Below are 10,323 nucleotides of genomic sequence, written 5' to 3'. Positions count from 1 at the left end.
ACTTGATTCTGTATCTAAGGAGTGATAATGTGTTTTTATCATACTAATCCTTAGATCACTATCAATATTCCTGAGAGTTAGGGTATGTCCCAAATGTGTTCCCTATAAAATGAGTGGACAAACATTAAGACTGTAGGTGAAAGCTATGATCCCTGATTGATGTCACTTGATAAATCCACTTCAGTCAGTGTAGATGAAGGGAAAGAGACAGGTTAAAGAAGGATGTTTAAACCTTGAGACAATTGAGATTTGAGATATGGATTGTGTGTGTGCCATTCAGAGGTTAAATAGGCAAGACAAAACATTTATCTTAAGTGCCTTTGAACGGGGTATACCAGGCACACCAGTTTGTGTCAAGAACTGCTGGTATCTGTATCAAAAATGGCCCATCACCCAAAGGACATCCAGCCGACTTGACACATTTGTGGGAAGCATTGGAGTCAACATGGGCCAGCATCCCTGTGGAACATGGTAGGTGCCAGGCACACCAGTTTGTGTCAAGAACTGCAACGCTGCTGGGTCTATCACGCTCAACACTTTGTATCTGTATCAAAAATGGCCCATCACCCAAAGGACATGCCGACTTGACACATTTGTGGGAAAATGCAGTAGACCACATGTTTTATTTAACATTGTTACCAGGAAGTGTTCCAAAAGCATGGAAATCCGTGTATGTGCTGCCACTGCATAAGGGTGGGGATACGAATGATCACGACCTGATCTGTTTCACCTGTTCTTGTGATTGTCTCCACCCCCTCCAGGTGTTGCTTATTTTCCCCAGTGTATTTATCCCTGTGTTTCCTGTCTCTCTGTGCTAGTTCGTCTTGTATGTTTAGTCAAGTCAAATAGCGTCTTTTCCCCGTTCTCCTTTCTCTAGTCCTCCCAGTTTACTCTTGACTGTTTCTGGACTTTGTACCCGCCTGCCTGACCACTCTGCCTGTCTTGACCACGAGCTTGCTACTCTGTACCTCCTGGACTCTGATCTGGTTTTGACCTTTTTGCCTGTCCACGACCATTCTCTTGCCTACTCCTTTTGGATTAATAAACATTGTAAGACTCCAACCATCTGCCTCCAGTGTCTGCATCTGGGTCTCGCCTTGTGCCTTGATAATCACCCCATTTCAAGACTTGCTCAGCTAAGATTCTTAAATCCTTGGTTAATGTACAACTTTGTTCCTTTTTTATCTGATAATTGTATTCTTACTATGAACCAGTCAGGGTTTAGGCCTGGGTATAGTACTACCACACCAACCACGCTAGTTTGTTAATGATCCCGTCAATGCCTTGAATGCTAACAAGAGCTTTGCTGCCTTGTTCATTGACCTGTGAAAGACATTTGACACTGTTGATCATTCTGTTTTCTGGAAGAAATTAAAAATAGGAGAGAGATTGTTCAAACAATGCTTCGCCCTGTATTTGATGTTGGTTTTGGTGTTTACATGCATGTGGCAACCTCTGTTTTAAAACCCTTGGACACAGTCTACCATTCAGCGATACGTTTTATCACAGCGGACAATTCTAGGACTCATCATTGTAGTCTGTACAAAAATGTGGGCTGGACCTCTCTGTCTGTAAGAAGAAAGCTGCATTCTCTTCTTTATTTACACAGTAATCTGACAGAAACTCCCTCTATATGTAACATCATTCATTAAGATAAAAATCATAACTTACCCGTTCACAGGAATGGATAGCCCTAGAGAACCCTCCAATCTCCACAGATTTGGGAAAATCTGCAATTTTGCTTTTATGCTCCAAATTTGTGGAACCATCTGCAGTTCACTGCAGTTAGATGTGCTGGTGTCACTCAGGAAGTGTACATTATTGATTAAATAGCTCTATGTAGTTGAATGTCATTGCTTTTATAAAAATAAAAAATAAATTCTGTTGAAATTTGTTCTATATCAAATCAAATCAAATTTATTTATATAGCCCTTCGTACATCAGCTGATATCTCAAAGTGCTGTACAGAAACCCAGCCGAAAACCCCAAACAGCAAACAATGCAGGTGTAAAAGCACGGTGGCTAGGAAAAACTCCCTAGAAAGGCCAAAACCTAGGAAGAAACCTAGAGAGGAACCGGGCTATGTGGGGTGGCCAGTCCTCTTCTGGCTGTGCCGGGTAGAGATTATAACAGAACATGACCAAGATGTTCAAATGTTCATAAATGACCAGCATGGTTGAATAATAATAAGGCAGAACAGTTGAAACTGGAGCAGCAGCACAGTCAGGTGGACTGGGGACAGCAAGGAGCCATCATGTCAGGTAGTCCTGGGGCACGGTCCTAGGGCTCAGGTCCTCCGAGAGAGAGAAAGAAAGAGAGAATTAGAGAGAGCATATGTGGGGTGGCTAGTCCTCTTCTGGCTGTGCCGGGTGGAGATTATAACAGAACGTGGCCAAGATGTTCAAATGTTCATAAATGACCAGCATGGTTGAATAATAGTAAGGCAGAACAGTTGAAACTGGAGCAGCAGCATGGCCAGGTGGACTGGGGACAGCAAGGAGTCATCATGTCAGGTAGTCCTGGGACATGGTCCTAGGGCCCAGGCCAGTTGAAACTGGAGCAGCAGCATGGCCAGGTGGACTGGGGACAGCAAGGAGTCATCATGTCAGGTAGTCCTGGGGCATGGTCCTAGGGCTCAGGTCCTCCGAGAGAGAGAAAGAGAGAAGGAGAGAATTAGAGAACGCACACTTAGATTCACACAGGACACACATGTGTATGTTGTTTTAATATTCTGTTTGTATTGTAATGTGTACAGGGCTGTCTTGTAACATTGTAACAGAAGAGTTGGGGTGGGCATTCTATGTGTTGTTCTAGTTTTGTTTTTTTATGTGTTTGGCCTGGTATGGTTCTGTCAATTGTTGTCTCTGATTGAGAACCATATTTAGGTAGCCTGTTTTTCCCACTTGATTTGTGGGTAGATGTTTTCTGTTTAGTGTATGTCACCTTACAGAACTGTTTTGTTTCATTCGCCGGTGTTATTTTGTTTAGGGTTCTATGTTTAATAAATATGAACATGGACACGTACCACGCTGCACATTGGTCCGATCTCTCCTACTCCTCCTCAGATGAGGACGACGAATGTCAGTCTGGATTTAAGTATAAGTTTTGTATGACCGTGGCCTTTAGTGAGAGGTCTAATGCTTTAATATTTAATCATTTCTGCCCTCTGAATTCATATTCATTATATAAATAGGCCATTTAATTTTGTCTTACTTGCCTTCCAAATCAAATGAATATTTTTTTCTTATATAATTTAAAAAACTGTTTGCGAGATGTCGGCAAGACCATCAGCAAAAAAGGTAAACTGAGATATGACTAACGAGATAATCGGGGTGATTTTTCTACAAATAGACAGGTATTTTCCTTTCCATGGTAGCAAGATCTTATCTATTTTTGCTAACTTTCTATTGAAATTTATTGGAGTGAGATCATTTATTTATTTTGGGATATGTATACACATCACCATTGTCAGGACCCGGTTACGAACCCAGGTCTCCGGAGTGAGAAACAGTCACTAAACCAACTGAGCCACGAATAGTCAGCAGAACCCAGAAGATGAGGCAGACACAGCAGTACTTGAGACGGTGTATTTAATGAAGTAAAAAGTGAAGTTCTTCAGGAAAACATGTAACTCCACAACCTCAAAAGGAATTCCACAAGAACAAAGGCAATCCTCCAAGACAAAAAGGTAAATCCACAAGGTGGAAGGCACAGCACAAAAAGCCTCAAAAGATACTCAAAAACAAACAAACAAGAACAAAAACAGAACTCCACAAGAGAGTCCACCGGGATCAACAAGAGCTCACAGAGTACTACGGCTGGGTGCTAACATACAAACACAGAGCAAAGAACTGAGTAAAACAAAGGGTTTAAATACAATCAGGGGAAACGAGGCACAGGTGCAAATAATAATGGGGATCAAGGGAAAACAAAAGGTCAAAAGGCACAATGGGGGCATTTAGTGACCAAAAACCGGAACAACCCTGGCCAAATCCTGACAACCATCCACATCACCATCAGATCATTTTATTGGTCAACTACAAGTAAAAGTAATATTTTTTGTGATCCAATACGCAATATATCATAATTTGGCTGTAATTCGGGAGAGGTTATAGAGGTTATATAAAGTATCTATTTCCTCTATGAGGCTGTGGAGGGATCCAAGTTGTACATTTCAAAGAAAACATCAGCGTACAATGACACCTTTGTTTTTTAAACCCTGGATTTCTAATCTCTTAATATTATTGTTGGATTTGATTTGAATACTGTATTTAAAATTTCAATGGCCATAATAGATATGCCGATAGTGGACAACATTGTTTTACTCCTTTTGACAGTTTAAAACTTTCGGAGAAGTAGCCTTTATTTAATTGTTTACTCTATGTGTAACTCTGTGTTGTCTGTTCACACTGCTTTGCTTTATCTTGGCCATATCGCAGTTGCAAATGAGAACTTTTTCTCAACTAGCCTACCTGGTTAAATAAAGGTGAAATAAATCAAATCAAATTTACTTTTTTACACCTGGCGTTACTATAGATGATTTTAACCCATTTTAAGGAGATTCTCCAAATTTGAAATGTTCCAGGCATTTATATATAAACTCCAGTCATACTTTATCAAAAGCCTTTTCATAGTCTGCTAAAAAGAACAGTCTGATTGGAATGAATAATGTCCGACAAGACCTTTTTAAATCTATGCGCTATACATGTTGCTAGAATTTTTACATCACAACACTGAAGAGTAAGGGGCCTCCATTTTTTTTAATGGACTGGATCTTTATATTTCGCACTTGTATCCTGTTTCAGTAATAATGAGACCTTCTTGTTTAGTGTCTGATAATCTGCCATTAATCTGCCATTAACATAGGAGTGGTTAAAACATGCTATGACTGGTCCTCTGAGTACATCAAAAAAGGTTTTGCTATACTTCCACTGCCATCAAGCCCTGGAGTTTTCCCAGACTTAAAGGCTTTAATCGCATCAATAAGTTCCTCCTCTGTATTTTGGCATTTCACATGAGTCTTTCTGTACACCATGTTTTATTATTAATAGAAAAACATTGGATAGAGGAGATGGAGGAGACTGAAAAAAAACATATGCTTGAAGTTCTTTGCTTCCTCTTCTAAAATATAATTTGTAACACATTTCAGTAAATTATTTTTTTATGTGGAAGATTAAAAAATATTTTGGGACACTTTTTCCCAATTTTCCATCCAGTTTGCTTCATTATTATAATATATTACACTCTTTTTGTTTTTCTCTAACTCTAACTCTGAGCCTCTATCGTACAGTTTTTATTGCCATCTATCTGTTCTGTTAGACTGTCTATTTCCTTAGTTAGTATGGACTCCTTTGCTCTTGTTTTAGAGATGAGTGCTGATTTGCATGACCTCTAAAAGGCACATTTAAAAGTGTACCATACAATACATTTCCAATATCCTCGTCCACGTGGAAGTTCAGTAAGAGTAATGTAAATGTCAATTATCTGATGGTCCGACCGCATTCTATCCCCTATCAACACGTTGTAAACTTTTGGTGCCAATGAGAATAACATAAGAAAGAAGTCAAGGCAACTAGCAACGAGGCAACTAACTCCACTACTCCACCCACTAAAGCCCCTGCCCCTCCCCCTCACTAGTTGGGTTGTCATCCCAGTAAGCAGCAAACCTCCCCCATCCCCCTTGGATCCCTAGGCCCCCTGAGAGGCCAGTACCCATCTTTTGAAAGGAGCACATAGTGCCAGCAACCCACAGAACAGAAGCAGATCAACCGCTAAATGTATTTCCAATGCTCTCACCTAAATTTGTTTTATATATTGCTATTGAAAATATATGCATATTCAAATATCCTACTGCGCCGACAGAGATGGCCGCCTCGCTTCGCGTTCCTAGGAAACTATGCAGTTTTTTGTTTTTTTACATGTTATTTCTTACATTAGTACCCCAGGTCATCTTAGGTTTCATTACATACAGTCGAGAAGAACTACTGAATGAATATAAGATCAGCGTCAACTCACCATCAGTATGACCAAGAATATGTTTTTCTCGACGCGGATCCTGTGTTCTGCCTTGCAAACAGGACAACGGAATGGATCCCGTGCAGCGACCCAAAAAAACGACTCCGAAAAAGAGGGAAACGAGGCGGTCTTCTGGTCAGACTCCGGAGACGGGCACACCGTGCACCACTCCCTAGCATTCTTCTTGCCAATGTCCAGTCTCTTGACAACAAGGTTGATGAAATCCGAGCAAGGGTAGCATTCCATAGGGACATCAGAGACTGTAACGTTCTTTGCTTCACGGAAACATGGCTCACCGGAGAGACGCTATCCGAGGCAGTGCAGCCAACGGGTTTCTCCACGCATCACGCCGACAGAAACAAACATCTTTCTGGTAAGAAGAGGGGCGGGGGCGTATGCCTTATGGCTAACGAGACATGGTGTGATGAAAGAAACATACAGGAACTCAAATCCTTCTGTTCACCTGATTTAGAATTCCTCACAATCAAATGTAGACCGCATTATCTACCAAGAGAATTATCTTCGATTATAATCACAGCCGTATATATCCCCCAAGCAGACACATCGATGGCTCTGAACGAACTTTATTTAACTCTTTGCAAACTGGAAACCATTTATCCGGAGGCTGCATTCATTGTAGCTGGGGATTTTAACAAGGCTAATCTGAAAACAAGACTCCCTAAATTTTATCAGCATATCGATTGCGCAACCAGGGGTGGAAAAACCTTGGATCATTGTTACTCTAACTTCCGCGATGCATATAAGGCCCTGCCCCGCCCCCCTTTCGGAAAAGCTGACCACGGCTCCATTTTGTTGATCCCTGCCTACAGACAGAAACTAAAACAAGAGGCTCCCACGCTGAGGTCTGTCCAACGCTGGTCCGACCAAGCTGACTCCACACTCCAAGGCTGCTTCCATCACGTGGACTGGGATATGTTTCGTATTGCGTCAGATAACAATATTGAAGAATACACTGATTCGGTGTGCGAGTTCATTATAACGTGCGTTGGAGATGTCGTTCCCATAGCAATGATTAAAACATTCCCTAACCAGAAACCGTGGATTGATGGCAGCATTCGTGTGAAACTGAAAGCGCGAACCACTGCTTTTAATCAGGGCAAGGTGTCTGGTAACATGACCGAATACAAACAGTGCAGCTATTCCCTCCGCAAGGCTATCAAACAAGCTAAGCGTCAGTACAGAGACAAAGTAGAATCTCAATTCAACGGCTCAGACACAAGAGGCATGTGGCAGGGTCTACAGTCAATCACGGACTACAAGAAGAAATCCAGCCCAGTCACGGACCAGGATGTCTTGCTCCCAGGCAGACTAAATAACTTTTTTGCCCGCTTTGAGGACAATACAGTGCCACTGACACGGCCTGCAACGAAAACATGCGGTCTCTCCTTCACTGCAGCCGAGGTGAGTAAGACATTTAAACGTGTTAACACTCGCAAGGCTGCAGGCCCAGACGGCATCCCCAGCCGCGTCCTCAGAGCATGCGCAGACCAGCTGGCTGGTGTGTTTACGGACATATTCAATCAATCCCTATACCAGTCTGCTGTTCCCACATGCTTCAAGAGGGCCACCATTGTTCCTGTTCCCAAGAAAGGTAAGGTAACTGAGCAAAACAACTACCGCCCCATAGCACTCACTTCCATCATCATGAAGTGCTTTGAGAGACTAGTCAAGGACCATATCACCTCCACCATACCTGACACCCTAGACCCACTCAAATTTGCTTACTGCCCAAATAGGTCCACAGACGATGCAATCTCAACCACACTGGACACTGCCCTAACCCATCTGGACAAGAGGAATACCTATGTGAGAATGCTGTTCATCGACTACAGCTCGGCATTCAACACCATAGTACCCTCCAAGCTCGTCATCAAGCTCGAGACCCTGGGTCTCGACCCCGCCCTGTGCAACTGGGTACTGGACTTCCTGACGGGCCGCCCCCAGGTGGTGAAGGTAGGCAACAACATCTCCTCCCCGCTGATCCTCAACACTGGGGCCCCACAAGGGTGCGTTCTGAGCCCTCTCCTGTACTCCCTGTTCACCCATGACTGCGTAACCACGCACGCCTCCAACTCAATCATCAAGTTTGCGGACGACACAACAGTGGTAGGCTTGATTACCAACAACGACGAGACGGCCTACAGGGAGGAGGTGAGGGCCCTCGGAATGTGGTGTCAGGAAAATAACCTCACACTCAACGTCAACAAAACTAAGGAGACGATTGTGGACTTCAGGAAACAGCAGAGGGAACACCCCCATATCCACATCGATGGAACAGTAGTGAAGAGGGTAGCAAGTTTTAAGTTCCGCGGCATACACATCACAGACAAACTGAATTGGTCCACTCACACAGACAGCATCGTGAAGAAGGCGCAGCAGCGCCTCTTCAACCTCAGGAGGCTGAAGAAATTCGGCTTGTGACCAAAAGCACTCACAAACTTCTACAGATGCACAATCGAGAGCATCCTGGCGGGCCTGCTCCGGCAACTGCTCCGCCCTCAACCATAAGGCTCTCCAGAGGGTAGTGAGGTCTGCACAACGCATCACTGGGGGCAAACTACCCTCCAGGACACCTACACCACCCGATGTTACAGGAAGGCCATAAAGATCATCAAGGACATCAACCACCCGAACCACTGCCTGTTCACCCCGCTATCATCCAGAAGGCGAGGTCAGTACAGGTGCATCAAAGCTGGGACCGAGAGACTGAAAAACAGCTTCTATCTCAAGGCCATCAGACTGTTAAACAGCCACCACTAACATTGAGTGGCTGCTGCCAACACACTGACACTGACACTGACTCAACTCCAGCCACTTTAATAATGGGAATTGATGGGAAATTATGTAAATATATCACTAGCCACTTTAAACAATGCTACCTTATATAATGTTACTTACCCTACATTATTCATCTCATACGCATACGTATATACTGTACTCTATATCATCGACTGCATCCTTATGTAATACATGTATCACTAGCCACTTTAACTATGCCACTTTGTTTACATACTCATCTCATATGTATATACTGTACTCGATACCATCTACTGTATCTTGCCTCTGCTGCTCTGTACCATCACTCATTCATATATCCTTATGTACATATTCTTTATCCCCTTACACTGTGTATAAGACAGTAGTTTTGGAATTGTTAGTTAGATTACTTGTTGGTTATTACTGCATTGTCGGAACTAGAAGTACAAGCATTTCACTACTCTCGCATTAACATCTGCTAACCATGTGTATGTGACAAATAAAATTTGATTTGATTTGATTTGATATCTAATTTTCATAATTTACAATAATAATAATGTCGACAGTTTGTGCAAAGGATTGTTACCTATAACCAGGACGGCCAATGCATTACATTACTTTCTTGTCAAGTAATTATTATTTTAGCAAACAATTATTGCTATTCCTCCTATATTGTCCCTGGAGCATACCACCCTGCATCCCACTGCTGGCTTGCTTCTGAAGGAAAGCAGGGTTGGTCCTGGTCAGTCCCTGGATGGGAGACCAGATGCTGCTGGAAGTGTTGTTGGAGGGCCAATAGGAGCCATGCATTTCCTCTGGTCTAAAAAATATCCCAATTCCCCAGGGCAGTGATTGGGGACACTGTCCTGTGTAGGGTGCTGTCTTTCAGATGGGACATTAAACGGGTGTACTGACTCTCTGAGGTCATTAAAGATCCCAAGGCACTGGCCATGTCCTGGCTAAATTTCCAATCTGGCCCTCAAAACATCATGGTCATGTAATAATCCCTAGTTTACAATTGGCTCATTCATCCCCCCTCCTCTCCCCTGTAACTATTCCCCAGGTTGTTGCTATAAATGAATACGTGTTCTCAATCAACTTACCTGGTAAAAAAGGGATAAATAAATGATGCTTTTGTGTTCCAATTAGTCATATATTTGAAGGTGTGTTATTTTGCTCCTTATCCTTTCTTCTAATGCTGTCTTTTCCATTGATAAAATACTATAAATGGAAAATTAATAATTGTATGTCCCTATCTTGTAATTTTACTTTAGAACACTAGTAATTGTATGTCCCTATCTTGTAATTTTACTTTAGTTATTTAACAATTATTTTATTTTATTGCTTTTCTAAACTACCGTTCAGTATTATTTCAATCCCTACCATGAAAATGTGTGTTAGTCTTATTATGGGAGGTGGCAGGTTAGAGCATTGGGCCTAGTAACTGAAAGGTTGCAAGTTCAAATCCCTGAGCTGCCAAGGAACGAATTTGTCGTTCTGCCCTTGAGCAGGCAGTTAATCCACTGTTCC

The sequence above is a fragment of the Oncorhynchus keta genome, chromosome 17 (genome assembly GCF_023373465.1).
Source record: "Oncorhynchus keta strain PuntledgeMale-10-30-2019 chromosome 17, Oket_V2, whole genome shotgun sequence".
Classification (NCBI taxonomy): Eukaryota; Metazoa; Chordata; class Actinopteri; order Salmoniformes; family Salmonidae; genus Oncorhynchus; species Oncorhynchus keta.
Note: the sequence above shows the minus strand (reverse complement) of the source record.